The 20,771-nt window shown below is 40.5% G+C and overlaps 1 protein-coding gene and 1 non-coding gene across 3 annotated transcripts in view; one reads left to right on the forward strand and one right to left on the reverse strand.

The window, feature by feature from the left end:
* Positions 1-20,771, reverse strand: part of pdzrn4 (PDZ domain containing ring finger 4) — a 43,795-nt gene that overhangs the window by 21,121 nt on the left and 1,903 nt on the right. The gene's annotated exons all lie outside the window — the stretch shown is intronic.
* Positions 4,551-4,623, forward strand: trnak-cuu (transfer RNA lysine (anticodon CUU)). The gene has a single exon. It is a non-coding gene; the product is annotated as a tRNA-Lys (tRNA).

Below are 20,771 nucleotides of genomic sequence, written 5' to 3' on the forward strand. Positions count from 1 at the left end.
TTAAAATTTGCTTTGATATTTTACTTTAATGACTAGAAAGAATTTGGTACTATCAAGCCTCACTTCCAAGCTCTCTGTAATATTTTGCTGCCTTTGATGCAGGCATTTCACACACCATTGCCTATGAAGGGTTACTAGTGGACCATGATGAAGAAATGATTGTTATATGTCTTGAGAGCGGGCTGAAAGTAGCACAGCATCTGGCCTAAAGCATTTAATATTCTCTATATGTCTGGTCACCTTTTAAAAGTGTCAAAAGGTTTTATCAGTTAGCCACTAAGATGGTTAAATGTTGTTTCCTCTTTTGAAATCCAATAGGAGATAAGAAAAGCCAAGCGATAACAGCAAATGTTTCTATGGGTGAGCTTGCGTCTAGCTGTACTTTTGAATGGTTGTGTTTGCTGCACAGAGATAAGATGGAAAGCACTCAGCCTCACAGCTAAATCTGACAGATATGGTGTCATTGTGAGCAAATGGAAGCCAACACACAGAGAAGGCATGCACACACACAATTCCAGCATTACATTAGCAGACTTTAAACAGCACTACGATATGGCTGCTGCAAGCACGTTTGACTGAATAATACCAGGATCTTCTACTGAATAAGTTCACAATGGGCCACGAAACAATAAGCTCCTGAACAGAACCCCCCTCCATTTATTCAACCCTGACCTCATCTGCCCCTGAAGAGATGCAAGCTCAACACCAGCAGTATTTTCTTTTTCTTTCTTTTGCTTTGTTTTGTTTTGTTTTTTTGATCAGATCATAATCGCAATTTTTGTGAACCTAAGCTGAATGCATGCAAGACTGCTTTTACATTCATGGAAATTGTTATATTGTGATGAATAAGGAAACGCAGGTGGTGTGCCCTGGTAATCTGCCAAATCTCATTTCTCTTTCTTCTTTTGTTGTATTGAGATGATTCGAGAGGGCCCACTGTCAAATGTCTCATTTCAATAATAAAAGTCAATAATAAAACACATGCAATATCTCCTAGTGCTGCAGAAGCAAAGAAGCTCATGGTTTCATACATTTGAGTGACAGGCTGTTCAACTGGTGAGCTATATGCTCGGCCAACTGAATAAGATGTGATGCATGTATGACAAGCAGCCAGGGAAAACTAGGAGAACAAATCTGAGTGGGATTAAATAAAGCTTTATTTGAATCAGCCTTTCTAAAGCCTTGATTTATATTATCATCTAAAGGTTTACATTATATAGACTTGTTTCACAAAGCCTCAGATACATAGATTGGCTACATCCATTTTTTATAAACAACCTTAGACCACTTACTGGTTTCGCTATTTTAATCTGTTGAAATCAGATGTTACAAGCGCATTTTACTGAGAAACTCGGCATCCCTGCACGCTCGTACAGCTTTTCAGTCAAGTCCACTGCTTATGCACCCTAACCCTTTTAATCCAATTTTATTTATGTAGGGCCAAATCAAAACGACAGTAACCTCAAAGCACTTTATATTTTGAAGACCAACAATCTGGGGATGAACTGTCACTTGTGGGAAAGTAGGATGGAAAAAACCCATTTAAACAGGAAGAAACATCTGTCAGAACCAGGCTCGGAAGGGGAAGCCATTTGCTGCAACTGGTTGGGATTGAATGGTTAATGAATTGAAAAAGAAATTCCATGCTGTATTAAATAAGATCTCGTTCAAGAAGAGTTTACTAAGCACATGGAGCTTTTTCCAGTCAAGCCACATCCATCTTTTATATACAGGCTATGGTTAGTTATCCCTGTAAAGCCTGAACCATGAAATAATTGCCTGTAAATTCAAATTTTGGGAAGCTGGTATCTTTACTTTAATTTAATTGCAATCATAATTAATGATTGTAGCAATACATGTGTCTGTATGCATACATCGGATTTTTCAGGAATAGAAAAATTCACATAAATAATGTAGAGGACTCAAAAATGTATGTATGAGATATGATACACTTGGAGGTTTAGCCTGGAAGTGAACCTGTTAACAGTTAACTGCATTTAGCTGTAGAATTTGTAAACTGCTTCAGGTTTTAATTTGGTTAAACTAGAACACAATTCTTACAATGATTAATATCAGTTTAAAAATGGAGATTATGATTTGCTGTTCACGATTCTCCTTGACAGACATGGTTAATACAACACTGCTTTCTTGCCTGACTATAAGACATACTATCTTCTCTCAAATTCAAAACCAATCACAAGCGATCTTTTGTTGATCAAGTGATCTTCAGTTTTTTCAAAGCGTGAGTGCCTTTTTATGTGATATGAAAAACCAAGCAGTTGAGCTTTAAATGGTCAAGTTTAGTTTCCTTGAAACTTTTAAAGTGCCCTGAAGTAAGAAAAGAAAAAACACAGCATGCAAAAGCTGCCACTTTAAAGCCATTAGAGAATCTGTATAGCTTTTAGACGTGACAGAGTGGCTTAAGTTCAAATGCACCCCGGTCACAGCCAACTTCAAGCCGAGTGCGATGACTGTCTGAAGTAGATGAGTTTTACTGTGATTATTTTTAACCTATTTTTAATTAGAGAATATTGTCTGAGCACGTAGCTCTTTTGTTAGCAAAATAAATGTAAGAGAGGAAGTCCCTGTGCGTTTGTGTGTCTGTCCTTCACCATGCACTGTTCATGCAATCTACTTCACACTTGGTAAGTGTGCTGGCGAGGGTGAAGGCGTTTGGATGAGTGGTCCTCATATTTTGGCTCCAAGGTATTTTCTGTTTCTCTGTCACAGCAGGAATTTTTTCAGTGATCTTAGCCTTTGTGGTCAGGTAATGAAAGCAGGCTCACACTTTCTCACTGAGTGACTGCAGAGTGTGTTAAAGTCAAACTTATCACCCAACTATCAACTGTTCCACCATCTTTATTATCATTAATTCAGTCTAAGCAACTAACAAAAGGAAACTTTATGTTTGATTGTTTAGAAATGGCAAGCATGTTTTTAATGGCTTACTCCTATCAACTCAGGCCAATTGTTTTGGCTTGTGACCAACTGTAGCAGCTGGGGATGCGCTCAAGGGCACCTTAACATGCTTATAGTCACCTTAATAGCTGTCCATGGAGAGATGAATGTGTATTGTTGCACTGATCCAAACCAGAAACAATTCAGGTTTGAAACATTTAGAGCACGGCCTTTTTTCAGAAGGAGAAGCTCAGGATAAATCAGATTCTTTAAAAAAAACTTACTTACTTTGTTTATTGTCCCGGTGCTTTTTTTTTTTTTTTTTTTTTTTTTTTAGATGGGCTTGTTCGTCTTTTCCAATCAGAAACTGTTCACTATGCATTGTACCGCTCTGCTGTTTTACATTTCTGTATCACACCAATTAATCAAAGTGACAAGGTATTTAATGAGAGGCAATTAGAGTGTTAACCAAAATGCAAATCAGACGGGGAGGCAGACCGGGAAGGGGGCGGGGGGCATTTTGTGTGTGTGTGTGATAAGCTAAGAGTTCACTAAATGCTTTTATTAGGACCCTTACTTGTCGAACTGAGTCAAGCAATTCCCACTTGGACTTGTCTGCACCTGCGATCGCATCCGTGTCCTGTGAGTGTGCGTTCAAGTTGTTACAAGTGTCCTTCAGTGATTTTTTTTTTCTATGTTGGCTCCTGCATAACAGGCGAAAACAACCAATTAGTTCTGCTCGAGGAAGATGGCATGACAACATGAAAAACAGATTAAAAAGCTGCTGTGGGGACGGATGTTAAGTAGCTCGCTCAGGTCACTCCCTTCCACATCACAGTGCCTGTGCACTGAAGATTAGACTGTGTTTCCTCAAGGAAACACTCTTCACAACGCTGGCTTGTTGCTGCTGGAGCTTAGCCTCACAGGGAGCAAATGGTGGAAATGTTGCTACAGCGGAGTGTCCTTTAAATGGTCTGAAACTAAAGAAGTTGGCGTTTTCCGTGTGTCTCTGTTTAATGATAATCGCTGAAAGTAACAGGCTGTTTTTTTGTCCTTCAACTACTTATCCTGCACTGAAAACCCTTCAACGTGGGTCATGGTCACCTCTCAAGTGTGCTTAAACAAGATGTCGTTTTCTGCTCTGAAGATATGCTGTCATGTTTGTTTGGACAGTTAAAAGACAGTTTCTTATTTTTCCTTTTCTGTTCCAAGTTTTTTTTTCTTTTTTAAATGCATTGATTAGCATTTTTAAACATTAAGAAGCCAGTAAGGATCAAAACTCAGCACATATCTGAGTTTGTAGACTTCACAAACTGTGGTAATATTTATTTTGTGAAAAACTATACAATCTAGGAATCCTTCAACCATATCTTGATGACTTAACCTTTGATTACAATCTGTTGTGGACACTGGCAAGGACAACTGGAGACATGAAGGATGTTGTAGTTAATCCTGGTGTATATCTGCTGCCTGGGGCACTTGCACAGTTGTAAGGGTATAATGTAAAGTCTCCGCAGACAAGTCTGCACACTCAGAAAAACTGATGGGCACAGGGATGTCTGCACAGACCTTCCCTCTCACAAATTTACATCACTTGGAGCCATGTGGATCTTAGTGCGCTTGGAAAGTGTTGGTAATGGTTTGCAGGTGTAGCCTGGCTAGCTCAGTCGATAGAGCATGAGACTCTTAATCTCCGGGTCGTGGGTTCGATCCCCACGTTGGGGGAAGCTGTTTTAAGTACAGAAGATAGAGTTTGGTCCATCTTTCCCTTGTAATCTCAAAAAAACCATTTAGTTCACTGCTGCGAATTCTTTACGTAACTTCCTCAGAGATTCTCCAAAGTATTCTTTTTCTGATGGTTTTGTTTTTGCATTTCCACCTTCTCTTGACAGGATCTTTTTCTGCTCTAAAGTCTGCTCCAATAAGATTGGTTAATTCAGCTCAGTTGACAAACAGAAACCAAGAATCTTAAGCTACATCCAAACTGGAAGCATTTCACAGTGATGTGGTGACCATAGGACGTGAATGACATTCTGCGAAGCGTAATTTAAGGTTCCGTAAATGTGTCCGCTCCCGTATACATTTTCATTTGGCCATTGAGCAGAGTGGGGTTTTCACCAAGTACACCTCCCATATGCATCTGCTGAATGCTGATTGGTTGATAAATGGGCAAGTATAGGACAAGGAGCATGAGTGGAGTTCACTGGGAACGGGGAGAAGCATCAAAACAAACAGTAAATAAATATGGCACAAAAAGCAGAGACATGAGCTGCAGTCTACACTTTTCTTCGTTTTTTCTGTAGCAAAAATTCTGTCTCCCTCCCTTCAACGCCAGCTGATCATGGCTGCCCCTCCCTGAGCCTGGTTCTGTTGGAGGTTTCTTCCTGTTAAAAGGGAGTTTTTCCTTCCCACTGTCGCTAAGTGCTTGCTCATAGGGGGTCATATGATTGGAGTTTTCTCTGTAGGTAGAGTGCGTTTCCTGCTGAACAGACAAATTAGGCTTTAAGGCAACTATAGGCAAAAAAGCGCAGGCAACAGGAAGTGAGCGGGGCTTAAGATAAACTTTTCTCTACTTCCAGGTGATCGACTGACGTGACTACCAATGATTGTGAAGAATAGCATATGACCTTGTAGTAAACACATTAGAAGGTTACCTTGGCAACTGAAACATAGACTGTCCGCAAGCGACAAGCCGTCAACTTCAAAGAGAAGAGGAAATCGCTTCCAGTGTGTTAGTAGCTTTATCCTCGCATACAGATTTTACATATACAGATACATTTTGAAGGATAGGGTGTTACCTTTTTCAAATATGCATCTCATCAGTGCACGCTAAATTAGTTTTTAAAGGTGTTGAATACCTTTGTGATTTACTGTCATTTAGAGAGGATTTCAAGTTTAATGCTGCTCACAAAAACAAAACAAAAAAATAACAGGGTCACAAATCTGTCAACATGAGCATTAGCGGACATCTTTTTACAGCCCCACTGTCACGAATAGCACTTGACCACTGACGAGCAGCTATGGAGGATGAATATAAAGAAATAGTTCAGAAAATCCACTTACAAAAGGATTGTGTTTATATCATATTCAGCTTTAAGAAAAAAAATCCTACAAACTTTTGTCATCAGTCGTCTCGTACACAATTTGTGTGGTACTCTATATTCTTTTGATTGTACTTGTTGATGGTTTCACACAATTTCTCCCTACTGTTAATACAATACTGACAGCAGTTGTTTGCTTCTGTTTTATTTATAATGGCTGATATGATATAATCAGTACTTTTATTTGTTAAATTCTTTTCAGTGGACTGATTTTCTTTATCTTGTAGTCTAGGTATTTTTCCCGTCTTTTTGTCGACATATAACCCATTTCAATTTGATTTAAAAGGTTAAAAATAGATTCTATATAGCCAAAGTTGCTATAAACAGATGCCGCATATCTCTGTGTTTCTGTTTTTGTTCTTTTTTCGAGTATTTCAAGGGTTTTCTCCTCTCTCGCTCCACACGTCTATCTTTTCCTACCCCGGTGTACCAACACCAGCAGTAAAACATGCACGCAGACATCAGAGAGTGTTGACTTGTGACTGTCATCCCAAGCAGCAGTTTTCTGATGTAAGTGGGGGGAAATCAGAGGTTATCATCTGTCAGGGAATGCATTAAGAACCATCTCATTTCCTGCTCTTTGTACCACTTCTATATGCAAGACGGGCTTCCTTTCAATTAGGCTTCATGAATACAGATCCTTCTTACTGGTTCAGCCTTAGAATGAAACATGATTTGCCTTATTTTGTGCGTTTTGGGGGAAAAAATATTTTATTCATAAGACAGAGTGTGAGCTACAGTTTCAAAAAACAGCCTCCTGCTGTATCATCCCTGAGACAATCCAAGCTATTTCAGCTTCAATTAAAAGATACTTTCATTCAGTTTCTACCTGATGATTAAAAAAAGCTAGTGGCAAGAGTCAAGAGGTTTGCTTCTTATTCAGCACCTACTCTAACCTGGCAGTTTGCTTTATTTTCTCTCATAAAATGACTAATGCCTTCTAGATGGTGGGCTCATACATCATGGCAGGGCCAATGTGTCTGTGTTTAACTAATAGGCTCTGTGTCCTCAAGCAGCCAGGGATGGCACGGGTTATTACAAACTGCATCAACAAGACATTCATTACCCTCAACATCCTAGCAACCAAATCACAATTACCACGATCCAAGAGTGAGCATCCAACCCCACTGCCACGCTCCTATTCCCCGCACACCATGTCGCCAATGCATAAATTAGCCTCCTTTTGTCACACTGGGGGGTTGCCGGGTTGAGAATTAGCTCTGTTTGTTTTGCTCGTGATGAGATGGGATGCGCTGATGATGGATGACTGCAAAACTTCTTTACTGACAAATCAATAAATGCGGTGTGAATCCTTTTCACTCGTGTATCTGTACATATGAATGTGTCTGGGTGCCTGGAGAATAAGTGAATAGTTTCATGTGTGCATTTCACGCGTGTGTGTTTATAGCAGATAGCTGTTCTGACTGGCTAATGTACTCGGGGCTGCACTGTAGCAGGACTCTATTGTTGCTCTGAGTCCTCCCCACAGCCATTAGATCGCCATTAATCTCTCATCTGCCATTAAAACAACAGCCAGCGAGCCGAGCTTAACAATAGAGCGCCCCTTCCTCCAGCCCCTTGATACGTACTAGCAATGAGTTTGAATTAGGCTCTCGGGGTCACCGATTAGACCCTAATAATTCATCCAGACGGTTGAGTTCACAAAGAGGTTACATGTAACACTTCTGTATGAGAAAATGTAACAACACTCCTGTATGTGCATAATTTTGAAATTTAGAAAAGGTTGAGTCTGGATTTCACTTAGTTACTAAATACCATGCAAACCCAGCCACATTTTGAAGATTTTGAAGGAAACGAGGAAGATCACAGAAAAGGTTTGTGGATGTAGTGAAGGAGGACAAGCAGAGGGGTTGGTGAGACAAAACAAGATGCAGGGGCTAGGGTGAGATGCTGGCAGATGATCTGCTGGAGCAACCCATGAAAGAAGCAGCTGGAAAGAAGAAGATGGCCTCGTTTTCTTGCACAATTTTATCCTTGAAAGCCCTTTTCAAATAGCAAAACAAGTCATCAGATTACAGCATTTCTACTTTAATATTTATGGCATTAATCATAAACCAGGCAAATCATTTCTCCTAAACCAATGTCGACTCATTTCTTCTATAAACTGAACAATAACCACTGTTTTTGTTATGATTCTCACTTTTACTAGGGAAACTAGTAAATATTAAGTCTTCTAAGTATTATGAGTGTTATTTTTTTTTTTTAAGGATTAAAGGATGTAATGTATAGTATTCAAAAAATGATGTGGGATAAGAAATAATTAGAACTTGTCCAGCCTCATACCTTTAAGTGTGGCCACGTTCCATTCGAGGACCCTTTTGTTTTTATTGTCTTGTGTGTACTCAACCCCATAGCTATGGGTTAGCCATACAGAAACATTGTTAGGGTTTTAACAGGTTCAAGGAACTGACACCATATTCATTATCAGCTAAGAGACACAGAGAAATCCAAGGCTGACTGTGACATCTGTCGGAAATTAGCCTCTTGTTGAACTGAAGCAAGTAGTGACAAACATCTACCCAACTAACATAGATTTTTCTGCAGGATTTTGCAGAAGAAAATATCAACATCATTTGTTAATTGATTGGCGATTAACAACAAGATATTTAATATTTGTTTTGCCATGACGTTTGTGATGTATGTATGTTTAAATAAAATATGAGATGTTCAGGAAGTAGGCATCATTACTGAAGCAGACTTGCTGTGAGTCTTAGTTATTCACATGGGCAAAAATGTGGTTGAAGGCAAAAAAAAAAAAAAAAGCCCAAAAAGAAGGAAGCTGGATGCAGAGGGCATAATTAGCAAAAGTGTTAAAGCTTGGGAAGTAAAAACATTTTACTGGGGAGCAGTAAAAATCAAAGATTTATGTGCTGCTTTTTGCATAAAATTAAGTCTTTTTCTTTCCTCTAAAGAAGCCTAGAGTGTGAACTTAACATTTTCCCTCCTCCTACCGAATTTTAGCCTATTTCATTTTAAAGTGATGCATGTTTATGCACACTGGAAGCACCTAACACATTAGCATTATTCATCACATGAAGCTCGCTCGGTCCGCCCTTTGGTGGGGAAGAAAAACGACTTCACACTTCACTAGCTGTGAGCGGGCGAGAAGAGCTCCTTCCAGCAATGAAAAATACTTCCATCCAAAAGCATGGCTGGTTAGTTAAGTGAGAGACGCACTGTGGTGCAATTTACCCCTCATTCGACCCAGCTTAATCAAGGCTTAAACTGTATTCGCCATTTCAGGCAGTAGAGTGTACGTCTGCAATATGACTGAGTGAATATCTAATCACGTTTGCCACCAACATAATATAAGGCGGATGATGATTAGTGGCCGGGGCTGTGCCGAATTTCAAACTGACTCGCTAAATCAGATCATTGTTTCTCAAAATGTGTTGCATATCTGATTCATATGAGTTTCTAAATAACAAGGCAGTGAAGCATGTTGTAACAATGATGGCTCACTGAGTAAGAACACATTCGCTCATCTTTTTGCTCCATGTTGTTTATCTCTCCTCACAAGAACGGCTACAGCACAGGTCATGCCTTAAACGATCTATGACCTGGCCTGAAAAGGGCTTGCTGTAGCTGTGTGAAATATTATATTTGTTTCAAAGGTACAAAAGCAGTTGTTTGAACAATGCAGCTCTTGGCACAAACTGGGTTGCTTTGTGTTATTTTTCCTACAGAGAGTGAAAAATGTTTTTTAAGGCCGCTCTCCCCAACAAGGGGTCTGTTGTGAAAGCTGTTATTACTTATAGGGTTGCTTTCTAGTATCCTGCATGAAGAAGTGCATCCACAACATGAGCCTTGATCATCAGCTTTAGAGGAGCTGAACTAAACACACTGGAAACACAGTTCCTTTAACCTAATGCTAAAATTCATGCATATGTTGTCTCTAAGTGGTTAAACGGTGGCTAATGCTCGGATGAAATTAAGCACTAGGACAGCCTCTATCATGATGAGCGTCCTGGTGTAAAAATCCAAAATTGATGCCTTCCTTCTCCAGCACGCTGGATTTGAACCTTTGGTGGCCTATTTCCGGCCTGTGGCCCATACGTTTGACACCCCTGGTGTAGTTTGTGGACCTATACAGTACTGTGAAAAAAGCTTGACTCACCTTTCACTTTCTTGTATTTTTTCCTTTCAAAAAGAACAATTTTATTGGAATTTTTAAACTGGTCTTTCATTGACTTCAGCTTTTTCACTGATTTTCAGTCCAGTTCTTGTACTTGACCATTTTCAAAAGGCTTTTTGTTTGTTAAGCCACTTAATGCTGATCTATGAATAAGAGATGAATTAGTGTTGTGTCTATAATGAACAACTTAACAAAAAAACAACAACCCAGTTTTCTGTGTATCTTTAGATCTTTAGACACCTTGTCATTAGAAGCCTGCTGCAAAAACACCAGTTGTTCACATTTCTTTTGTTAAATCTATAAAAAATGCTAACGCTAACACAGTTTGACAGCGTAAAATAGTATTTCTGTACCAGCAAGGTGCCAAAGAGCTATTAGCTATTAGCATGCATATTTCGACATGCTGTGTACTTAAAAAAAATTAGAAAACACTGTGATGCTACATTTCTCCAAGGGGTAGTGGGGAACTTGTCAATATTGATGGAATTAGGAAGATAAGTACCATCAGACTACAATTCACCATGTCATACCACCTGGAAAGCATCTGATTCATGAAGGCTTCAGTTTCCAGCATGACAGTGATCTCAATGCAATAAAAGCATCATGGATAGAAAAGCACACAATGCAACTCACTTTCAGGGTGGATGTAGTAAGGAGGTAGAACAGATCATCTGCAATTTGCAAGGCTGGTGGTTCAATTCCTGCCTGCTCCAGTTTGCATGCCAAATATACTCGGGTGGTGAACACTAACCCCAAGTTTCTCCTCAATGCATCCATTGGAGTGTAAAACTTATGAAGCACTGAATAAAATGCTCGTGTAAATGAGGCATTTTGTATAAAGCATTTTGAGGGCTCAGGAAGAGTAGAAAGGTGCTATATATAAAAACCAGCGTTTATCATTTACCATTTATCAATCATAGATTCATTTGAAGAAGACAGCTGCCTAAGAGAACTCGGGCTGTGTTGAAGAAACGAGGTGGTCATACCAAATATTGACTTTCAAATTTATTAGAACTGTTTAAATTTTGTTTTGGCCTTATATAATGTATCTTCATTTTTCCTGGTGTATTTCCTATGTACAACTATATCCCACCCCCTCAAGTACAATATGAAGAAATGAGGGGTGGCTCAAGACTTTTCCACAGTGCTGTATTTTTCCAAAAATAATCAACATCTTTTCAAAGATCTTGGTAACATCCTTTTACAAGACAGTCTCTAAGTTTAAGTTTATTTACTCTCAATGACAATAAAAACAAGCTTTCAACTGATTAAGACCAAGTGATACGACTGAAAGATCCGGAGTTAACAGTCAAGTGGGCTTTGGGTGCCTAGTCATGCCTAGCTATCACAGTTTCTACAGGTACAAGTTTCTGTTTCATATCACTGGACGTCTTGGGAAAAAGGTCATCGTAACATCCTCAGGTTTCTATCTGTCATTGCAATAACAGCAGATGTAGTGAACTGTTTTTCACTTTTTTCACAAGCCTTTAACTGTACAGAGAGTTGGTTTGTATTACAGCACAAAAGCTGGTGAGACTGGTTGACACACATTCCCTAATCACAACAAGCACCTCTTAATATATATTCGCACAAACAAACAACAACAACAACAACAGCAGAGCTTCAGCCACTCTGCCATCCAGAGGGCATTTCCCATCTCAGCATAAGGCTTATGGTTACACCCCCCCCACTATGCAGATGGTTTAGTGTTATTCTATCTGTAACTGGACTCGATGCCAGGCTCTGAGTGGGCCTAATGACTCCTAAACCCGAGTTGGTTAAGTGGGAATTCAACACCATCTCCCAGCTGTAACCTAATCTCCCTCTAGACCACCTGGACCTTGGATACACCCCGTGGGTTCAAAACGCACTTGACTGTGAAACAATAACAGTCCATTTGCATTTTTAAGCACACCGCTAACAGCGTCTTCGAGACACATGCAGACACCATGCTGCCAAGCAGACGACACGGAGGCCGTGAAAGAAAAACATTGCAGTGGATATTATGATCCCGCAAGCTTGAGAAATTCCCGGCAATGAAATTAAAGGGAAAAAAGAGGATGTTTGACTATTAAAAGTATGACTTAAATTTGGTCTCAGATGAGAATCACACCTTCTCTGCCAATGAACTTCTCCAAAGACCGAGAGAGATTTTACACTAACATGGAGGTTGTGAGGTTTTTATGTCTCAGAAGTTGTGTTTCAGTGCCCCCCCCCTTGCTGTGACAGCCGAGTGTCTGGAGGAGTATTTTCTGCATATTTCACGCGTATGTGTGCATTTTTCTCAGCAGTGTGTAGGAGCAAACGCCTGCAACATATCCATAACAGCTCCAGATGGTTCGTCATAACATCTGTCTAACCTGACAAAACATAGCCTGCAGCGTGTGGCCATAAGGTGTATTATTGGGTTATTCTGGCACAAGGTTGACTTCAGACTGTATAACAGTCATTGGCTGACAGCACACACACACACACACACACACACACACACACACACACTGAGACTAGACAAAATTACTGGCTCTCTGTGCCACACGTGAATGACAGGCTGCCTCTGTGTCTTCCACTGCTATCTTCTTCCTTCCAGGGTCTACAGAAAATCCATGCCACCTCCGATGGTGGGGTTATGCCAGAGTGTATTAATGAGTCGGATAGAAAGACAGCGACAAACAGGCAAAAAGACAGACAGGAGCAGCCAAACGGAACGGACTTGAAACAGTGTCTGGTGACTGATAAGTGATGGGGGGAGGACGAGGGTGACACTTTGTGTTTTGGAGAGGGCGAGGTTAACAAGGGAAAAAAATCAGGAGAATTTGGAGACTTATTGATGGACAACTCACATTTCCTTGCTTTCAATTGCCTCATTCTCTCTCATGCTGGCTTTCCCCTTCCAATTTTACCTCCACCTCACCCTTTTTTCCCTCTATCTTGTCCAGGCCACTTGGCTGATCAGTGAGTATGGTAATCAGGGAAAGGCTGATAACAACTGATAAGTCCTCTTGTCAGATGCTGAGGGCTTGAATGACATTTTTACACAGTCGTGAAAATGGAGGGGAACAAACGCAGTAAAGCTGGTGAATGGATGGCCTCTGCGATTCTGCTTGTGTGATACGCAAATAGGCATATCTACCTCCGTGCTGTGTAGTTGGGTGTACGCGCGTCATGTGTGCGTTCTTTGCCTCGTCTGGAGGGGCTGCAGGGGGAGGGAGGCGAGGAGTGTCACTCTGCCCACAGAAAGGGCTTTCATCCTGGGCTTATCAGAGCCAACACAGGGGGAGATTGTTGGCCGGTGGTGCGAAACGACAACTCTTACTGCCCCCGCAACCTCCCCCACCACACACACTGGACCTGTCTTCCCCTGACTTTGTGACTCCCCCTCAGACACAAACACAGGGACAAAAGCATGTTTGCTCACAGATGCACAAAGAAAGAAAAAGGAACATTAAATGCGCTTATGCTTCAGTCCACCACAATCTGCTAAGCTTCACACACAGACACACATACTTGTATTTATTATCAAAGATATCCCACCTATTTCATTTGTTTCTCGTGCGACACAAGGACGCTGTTTACTGTATTAAACTGGCACTGAATGATCGCCCGTTTCCTGTTTCCACTTTTGGCCGGCGACCAGAAGACGTGCTACCCACAGCGCCAGCGACGAGGCCATATGCACCTCTAAATCATGTGGTATTATCACCATGCTGTGCACCAATGAGCAACTATAACCATGATGGAAGACACCAGATGATCTGTCTTTAGCAGCAGAGTTCATTTCCATAATACTAGATTAACGTGTTTTTTTGTTTGTTTTTTTGGAAATACAAGTCATGCTAATTAATTTGACAGATCATAAAAGCTGTCAATCCTGCAGGTACACACTGATTCAGCACAGAGACCTCTCTTTTTCTGACTACACACAGCAAGTGCACATAACTGTGCATGTGTGTGTGTGTTTGAGAGAGAGAAAGACTTGTCAAGTGGAATTACAGTCACAGGTGGAAAGGTCAAACTCAGTGACCCACACAGTCAGACAGACAACTTGTTGGGCCCAAAAAATGCAAGAAAAAAAATGGAAAGGTCAGTTCAGCCGATACTTTCCTGCGAAAGCTCGAAATCCCATCAAGGAGACAGATATAGACAAAAGAAGCATGTGTGTTGTGCTCCTCTGATAAGGAAACTGTTTTCTTCCTCTGGGACTCATTTATTGGCCCAAACACATCAATAAAAGTTGAAGCCTGGCAGCAGAAGATTACATTCATCACCGATGCCACCTTTTAGTAAATCCCAGACCTCTATGTTATGTGTATTCCACCTAGTGCAACTTCATTGATCATGTTCACCTATGAACATCGCTACACTGGTTGAGAAGAAGCTCCGACCTCGCAGGCAACACCGGCGGGATGAAGTCACGGTTGAGGTCGGATTTGGCCATATGGAGGTGACGGCTGTGTGGGTCTGACCACACCCTCGCTTGCTCTGTGGCACTCGCTGGATACCATAGGTGGTGGCAGGAGGAAAGGGGTGAATATGTAGCCCCCTTCATGCTGTCTAACAGGCTGGACATGAGGCACAGCATCTGTCTCTGGAGGGTGTGCCTGCAAAAAAGGCTGCCCTAGTTAAAAAATAGGGGAAATGGACAAATGTAACTTCAAGGTGCTATAACCGAGACGATGAAGTGCGATAACAAGGGTGTGAACGGTATGGAAGCCTCACATACTGTACTGCTTCTCTCTGTTGTTAAAAGGCTTTTCTGAATGACTATTTACTGCTCAGTGGCATCATCTGTTTTTCTAGCTTATTTATTATACCAGTGCTCAGCAAACATTTAGGTTCCCAAAAGAAAAAAAGTGCCAATATCTGTGATTCTACATCACTGCCTGACTGGACTTTCTAGTATTATTTTTAGTAGTAGTTCTTTTTATCAGTTCAGGCAAAAGAAAACAAAGAAAACATCTTGCTCACTGTGTACTGGACTTGTGCTTGTGACCTTTAATATTCAGAATTTTACCTAAGGCTCCTTTTACATAAGCCCACTGGTACCAGTTACCAACTAGTAATTACTGGTTACTGGAAAAAATGAGTATTCCCCGACTGGTTGTCTGATTACAACCATCTCATGACCTCATGAGTTGTCAGTCAGAGATGTGTTATATGAGAAAATACATTTTGCTTTGTTTATTACAATAATATGAACAATATTTCTTGCTTTGTAAAAGTGGGTTTGTCTGGATCACTCTTTGAAGCAAAGTGACCTTCTGACTACGTTTGTTGCAGGCTTGCTTTTGCACCACAGAACCTTCAGTTCAGGGGTGTTTGCTGGGTGTAATTATTTTAAATGAAGGCACTCATGCAGAGTAACTGCCCCATGTTATTTTACAGGTTCAAGAGTGCAGTATCAATAAAGGAAAAACAATGGCATGCACAGTTCACAAAATAGCATCTAATCTACAAGACTGTTTTTTCTTTGTTTTTAACTAATCCAAACCGCACTTTAACTATACTTAGCTGTTTTAACTGTAATTTTAATTAACCTTTACTATTTTCTTGCCAGAATGCACTCTTATAGATTTTCTTGTTTAGTGGCAAATAGAAATACACGTGTATCAGCCATTAGAATGGTAAATGGTAAATGGCCTGCATTTGTATAGCGCTTTACTCAGTCTCTAAGGACCTCATAGCGCTTTACACTACATTCAGTCATTCACCCATTCACACACACATTCACACACTGGCAATGGCAAGCTACATTGTAGCCACAGCTGCCCTGGGGCGCACTGACAGAAGTTAAGTGTCTCATTACACTGGACTGAAATAAAATAATGGGCTGAATGTTCTTCATTGAATGAAATCACAGGTGACTTTTTGAGTTTTGTATCCTGCTCATGTCTGTACGTCATCTCTGTGTGCAAATACAATTGAAAACAATACAAACTACTTGGTTTGTGCTTTACAGTTCAAAAAAGGCTCAAAATGTAAACACGCAGACAGGCATGTTGAGAAAATAAAAGGAGTCTTTAGTAGGGCCTGATCAAGAATCCAGGAAAACACAAAAGCTGGGATAAGGTACGGCAAAATCCAAAATGAAAACAAAAAGTAAGCACAAAGAACAGTGACAAACAGTGAGATCAACAAAGCCAGGCAAAGAAAAAGGCAGGAACACCAGGCAAGCTGACAAAGGCCGGAGGAAGACGTGAGGCTATAAATACACACAAGGAAGACTGAGTGATAAAAATACAGGTGGAAATTAGGGTGGAATACACAATCACAGGGTGGGACAAAGAAAGCAAAACAAAAAAAGGCAGGTTAGTTAAATTTGCAGGACTATGTACAATATGTACATCTATTTAGAGGGTTTACACAGCAGGAGTGTATCTGCAAACACTCTTGGATTATGTAGATGAGGGAATAATGCACTAGGTTGCAAATGGCTGTCGCATCATATATGTGTGTGTGTGTATATTATATATATATATATATATATATATATATATACACACACAGTCAGTATTGTCTGGTAAAATAGTGCTGACTTTGCTACAACTAAAAGCACAAAGCGCACAGGCCCTATGAGAGTCTGAAGGCCAGAGGCTTTAGAACGATTTAACACAGCCACAAGCAAAATTCGCAGAATGGCATTTGCAACATAGTGAATGGAGTCCTGTGGCGGGAGAGTGCAGACACACTCATGCACAAAATTACAAATGAAACACTGAATTGTAAATTGTCTGACGAAAGTCATAAATCTCCCAACGGCCGCTGGGCAGCTGGGGTCGAGCAGCCAGCAGTCCTGTCAGAAAAGTGCAGCTGTCTGAACACAGATAGCCACTGGTGTAGCACACAGCAGCAAAGCCTGCAGGCTGAAATCTGGAATTGGCCTTTAAAATGCTCTATTATGTATTTTTTTTTAAATGAAATGTTCTGAAGTCCTCTGTTCCCATGTACTATACAATATGACCATTTTCAGGGGCAAGCCATTACCATAACTTCAAAATAGCTACAATCTATTTTGTAAGTGTTTCGTCCGCATAGTCCCTAAAGGCTCTGTCACACCAGGAGATTGTGGTTGTATGGGCTTGGTGTTGTAGTAACAGACATAATTGGTGACCTAGCTGGCAATCTAACTCCTAACTTCTTATAAGAAAGGAAGTTATTATTAGACCTTTAACTCTTTCCCCCATAAAGATGACATTTCACAGTCTCCCCTGTACTCTTAATGGATAATTTTTACACATCAGTGTATATCAGTAAAGATGTGGTTTGACAACCTTAGAATAGTTTCTGGGGCTTTTTTGTAGTGTAGTTGTGTAGCCAGAGCCCACCCTCACTAACTTCTAATGCACAGGCTTGAAATACAACTTAAATACTACTAGTAGACTTTCAAGGAGTAGAGAGAGTTAAAACTAGCATAACCAGTTCTTTAACTGATCATACTTATCTCCCTAAGGTTGAAGTCATAGCATCAAATACCTTTTTTTTTTTGAGCTGGTCCACTAAGATTTGTAAGCATCTTTCCGGATCTGAATTAAGAGAAAGTTAATGAACAAAACTAATAGTTACTCACACATCCTATGACAAAAGAAATTAGTTGGAGCTGGATCGGGTGACCCTAAAATCCTTTATTAATTACACTGCAGTAGGAGTAATGTTGCCTTTTTTCAATGACTATGTGTTTATACAGCATTATTCCATAATAAAAATTATCTATAATTGATCTCTGGCTCTCTTCCACAGTGTTTTGTTTGTCCTGTCTTCCTCCCCACACTCCCTGCCCCTCCCCAAGCTTGTTTCTGCCAGAGGTTTCTTCCTCTTAAAAGGGTGTTTTTCCTTCCCACTGTTACCTTACAAAATAAAACACCCAGAGATCACTGTTTTTGTGATTTTGAGCATATATGTAAAAACACCGAGTTGAATTGAATAATAAAATCAAAAGCCACCTAGAGGGCCACTAAATATGAAAAGTGCAACACACATAGCACCGCAACATCTTCAAAAATACTCATGCAAAACACGAGTCCAGTAACACTATGAACCTGTTCCAAGCCCCACTTTAGCTACCTTATAAGCATCCTTCAGTTTTTCACTTGTTTAGAGCAGGTGGTGTCCTGTTGGGTAGCACTGTTGGAAGTAAAACAGAACAGAAACACATTTAAAGTCTGCAGCGCTGTGCATGTGCCAAAGTAAAATGAGAGAGGGGAGAAACAGATTGCTGAGAGGGAGCCAGTCAGAGGGAGAGCGGGACTAATGAAGGTTACAGAAGAGGAGAAGTATGAAATAGGAAGGAGAAGAAATGAGTCTGGAATGATAAAAGGAGGAGAGACAGTGGGATTGTTGAGGAGTCTCTCTGGATTTGCAGAATCCCCTCAGCCTCAAGTTTTGGTACAAAGTCATACTGACACACTTACTGCCTGGTGAGCCCTCTATCTTTCTCTTCCTCCACTTTCTTTCACACTGGTAATGAGGACTGTAGGTGTCCGCCGACTGTCACATGCACACCACCGAGCGTTTAACAGTAAGGGGGTGGGGGGGTGGGGTGGGGCTTATATTACTCTTGGACATCTGCCATGGTGCCAGGACCTAGGCAATAGTGTGATGCTGAAATAGGAGGGAAGCATGGGGGTTTCTTTTTGTGTTAGTTCCAGCCAATCCCCATGCAAATTGCGTGATTTATATTAGATTTGCTCTAACTTTAAAAAATGCTTTATTTATCTGTTCTGTGGGCTTATTCTCTTTTATTTTACTTTTGGTGCCATTCGAAAGCTAATTCATAGCAATGCCAACCTTTTGAAAAGTGAAAGTGGTGCAGTCCTAGACTGCAAATCGAAAAAAAAAGGGTTGGGAGACATGCATTTTTGTTCTCTTGCTGACATTTGGATGAATGCATCTGTGTCATATAAAACAGTAATAATCAGTGAGTTGCATTTGCTCTTATGCCAAACAGAATGATGTCATGTCTATAATGTAGACGTATAAAGATAGATATAGCTTTTGGGCCTAAAAGTGAAGGAAAGGTGGTCTAAACCAGGCTTGGTTAAATCATCGGCGTATGGTCACCATAGCCCTTCATCATTTATGTTGGTACTTGATGGCACACCAGACTTACTGCAGTCATCTTATGAACAATAGGTGTCGCCACTCAGAAAAAAGCCCTCCATATCAGGATTAATACTGCAGGAGAAGAATTTGAAACAGGAAGAAAAGAAATTGTGGAGTTTTCCTTTTTGAAATTTCTTCTGAAAAGAAATTTAAAGATCGTGAGGTGTACAACAAGCCTACATCGGGCTTTAAACCTGATAGTTTTTTAATGGCCAGACATGGTTACCTTCTGACTGCAAAGAGGAGTAACATTCTGTACCTCATACTAAACTTCAATTTCAGGGCTTTTTGTGGCTTCAAGGATTTTTGGTTTTTAAAACTTCTATATCATCAGTGTGATTTTTTTTCCCCCCTTCAACCCCCAGAAATCTTTTGGCAATTATTTCATCATTCGGGCATTAAAGGGTTAAATGGTTCTCCATAAACCATGATGTCACGATGTTGATGTCCATCTTTTATTGGCAATTTACTGTTCTTACAGGTTTTTAAGACCGCAGCTATTTTGCTAGCAGCAAAGAGCAGTGGAAGCACATGGAAACAAATAATATTGCTCTTATTTGTTGTGTACATGAATTTAGAGTTTTAGAGATGATGGTGTTATCTGTGCATGGAACCAGACTCCAGCTAGATTTTTTATGAAAGCATTATGCTACGTCCACGCTCATCCTGCGTTGCCTTGAAAGGAGTTGCTTGTGGACATTTCAGTATCTGGTTGCCTAAGTATCCATCTATCCTTCCAGGTCTGTCGCAGGGCTAACCTGGGTAACTCTGTAACATATGTACTATCAGGTCACATGTCAATCAGCGGTATCCTGCACTCTCATTGGTAGTTGCTTTAGTCCCACCCATTGCAATTTAATCCCTAGTCACCTGATTTACTTTATATCAGGGGTCCCCAACCTTTTTGCGCCATGGACCGGTTTATGTCCGACAATATTTTCACAGACCAGCCTTTAAGGTGATAAATATAACAAAATAAAACCAGTACCGGTATAAAAAAAAAGAAGATTTATTCATAACACACGGGAAAAGACCCAGGGAAACCAAGTTAACGCTAAAAATTATTTAAAAAAATAATGCTAAAAACCAATAAAAACCCTGAAAACCATGAATTTCACACCTGAGCCTCAACTCTCACGGACCGGTACCAAACAACTCGGGGGTTTGGGACCGCTGCTTTATATGGGCTCCGCTCACCACATTGCTTGGCAACTTTAGAGTGACATCAATCCTCTAATCTAAAAATATAAACACATTTAAGACAGCAACTGGGTATGATTTAAATGCTTGTATACTCATAATCTTATAATTTTGCTGACTACATCCTGACTGCACTGACTGCATTCAGTGTTCCAACATATCACAGCTACGCCTTTTGTTTTGGCAAGTATGTGCAAGTCCATTAACAGTTTCCTACAAAAGCAGCCGCAACCTCCTAGAGTTTCTCTTAAATTGACGTGACCAATTTTCTTGCACTCCACCCAGGCAGACAACGCAAACATCCACCGCCTCATTAAAAG

Source organism: Copadichromis virginalis, linkage group LG17, assembly GCF_057382275.1.
Source record: "Copadichromis virginalis isolate Kocher_CV1m ecotype Utaka linkage group LG17, C_Virginalis_male_GT1.1, whole genome shotgun sequence".
NCBI classification, from domain to species: Eukaryota; Metazoa; Chordata; class Actinopteri; order Cichliformes; family Cichlidae; genus Copadichromis; species Copadichromis virginalis.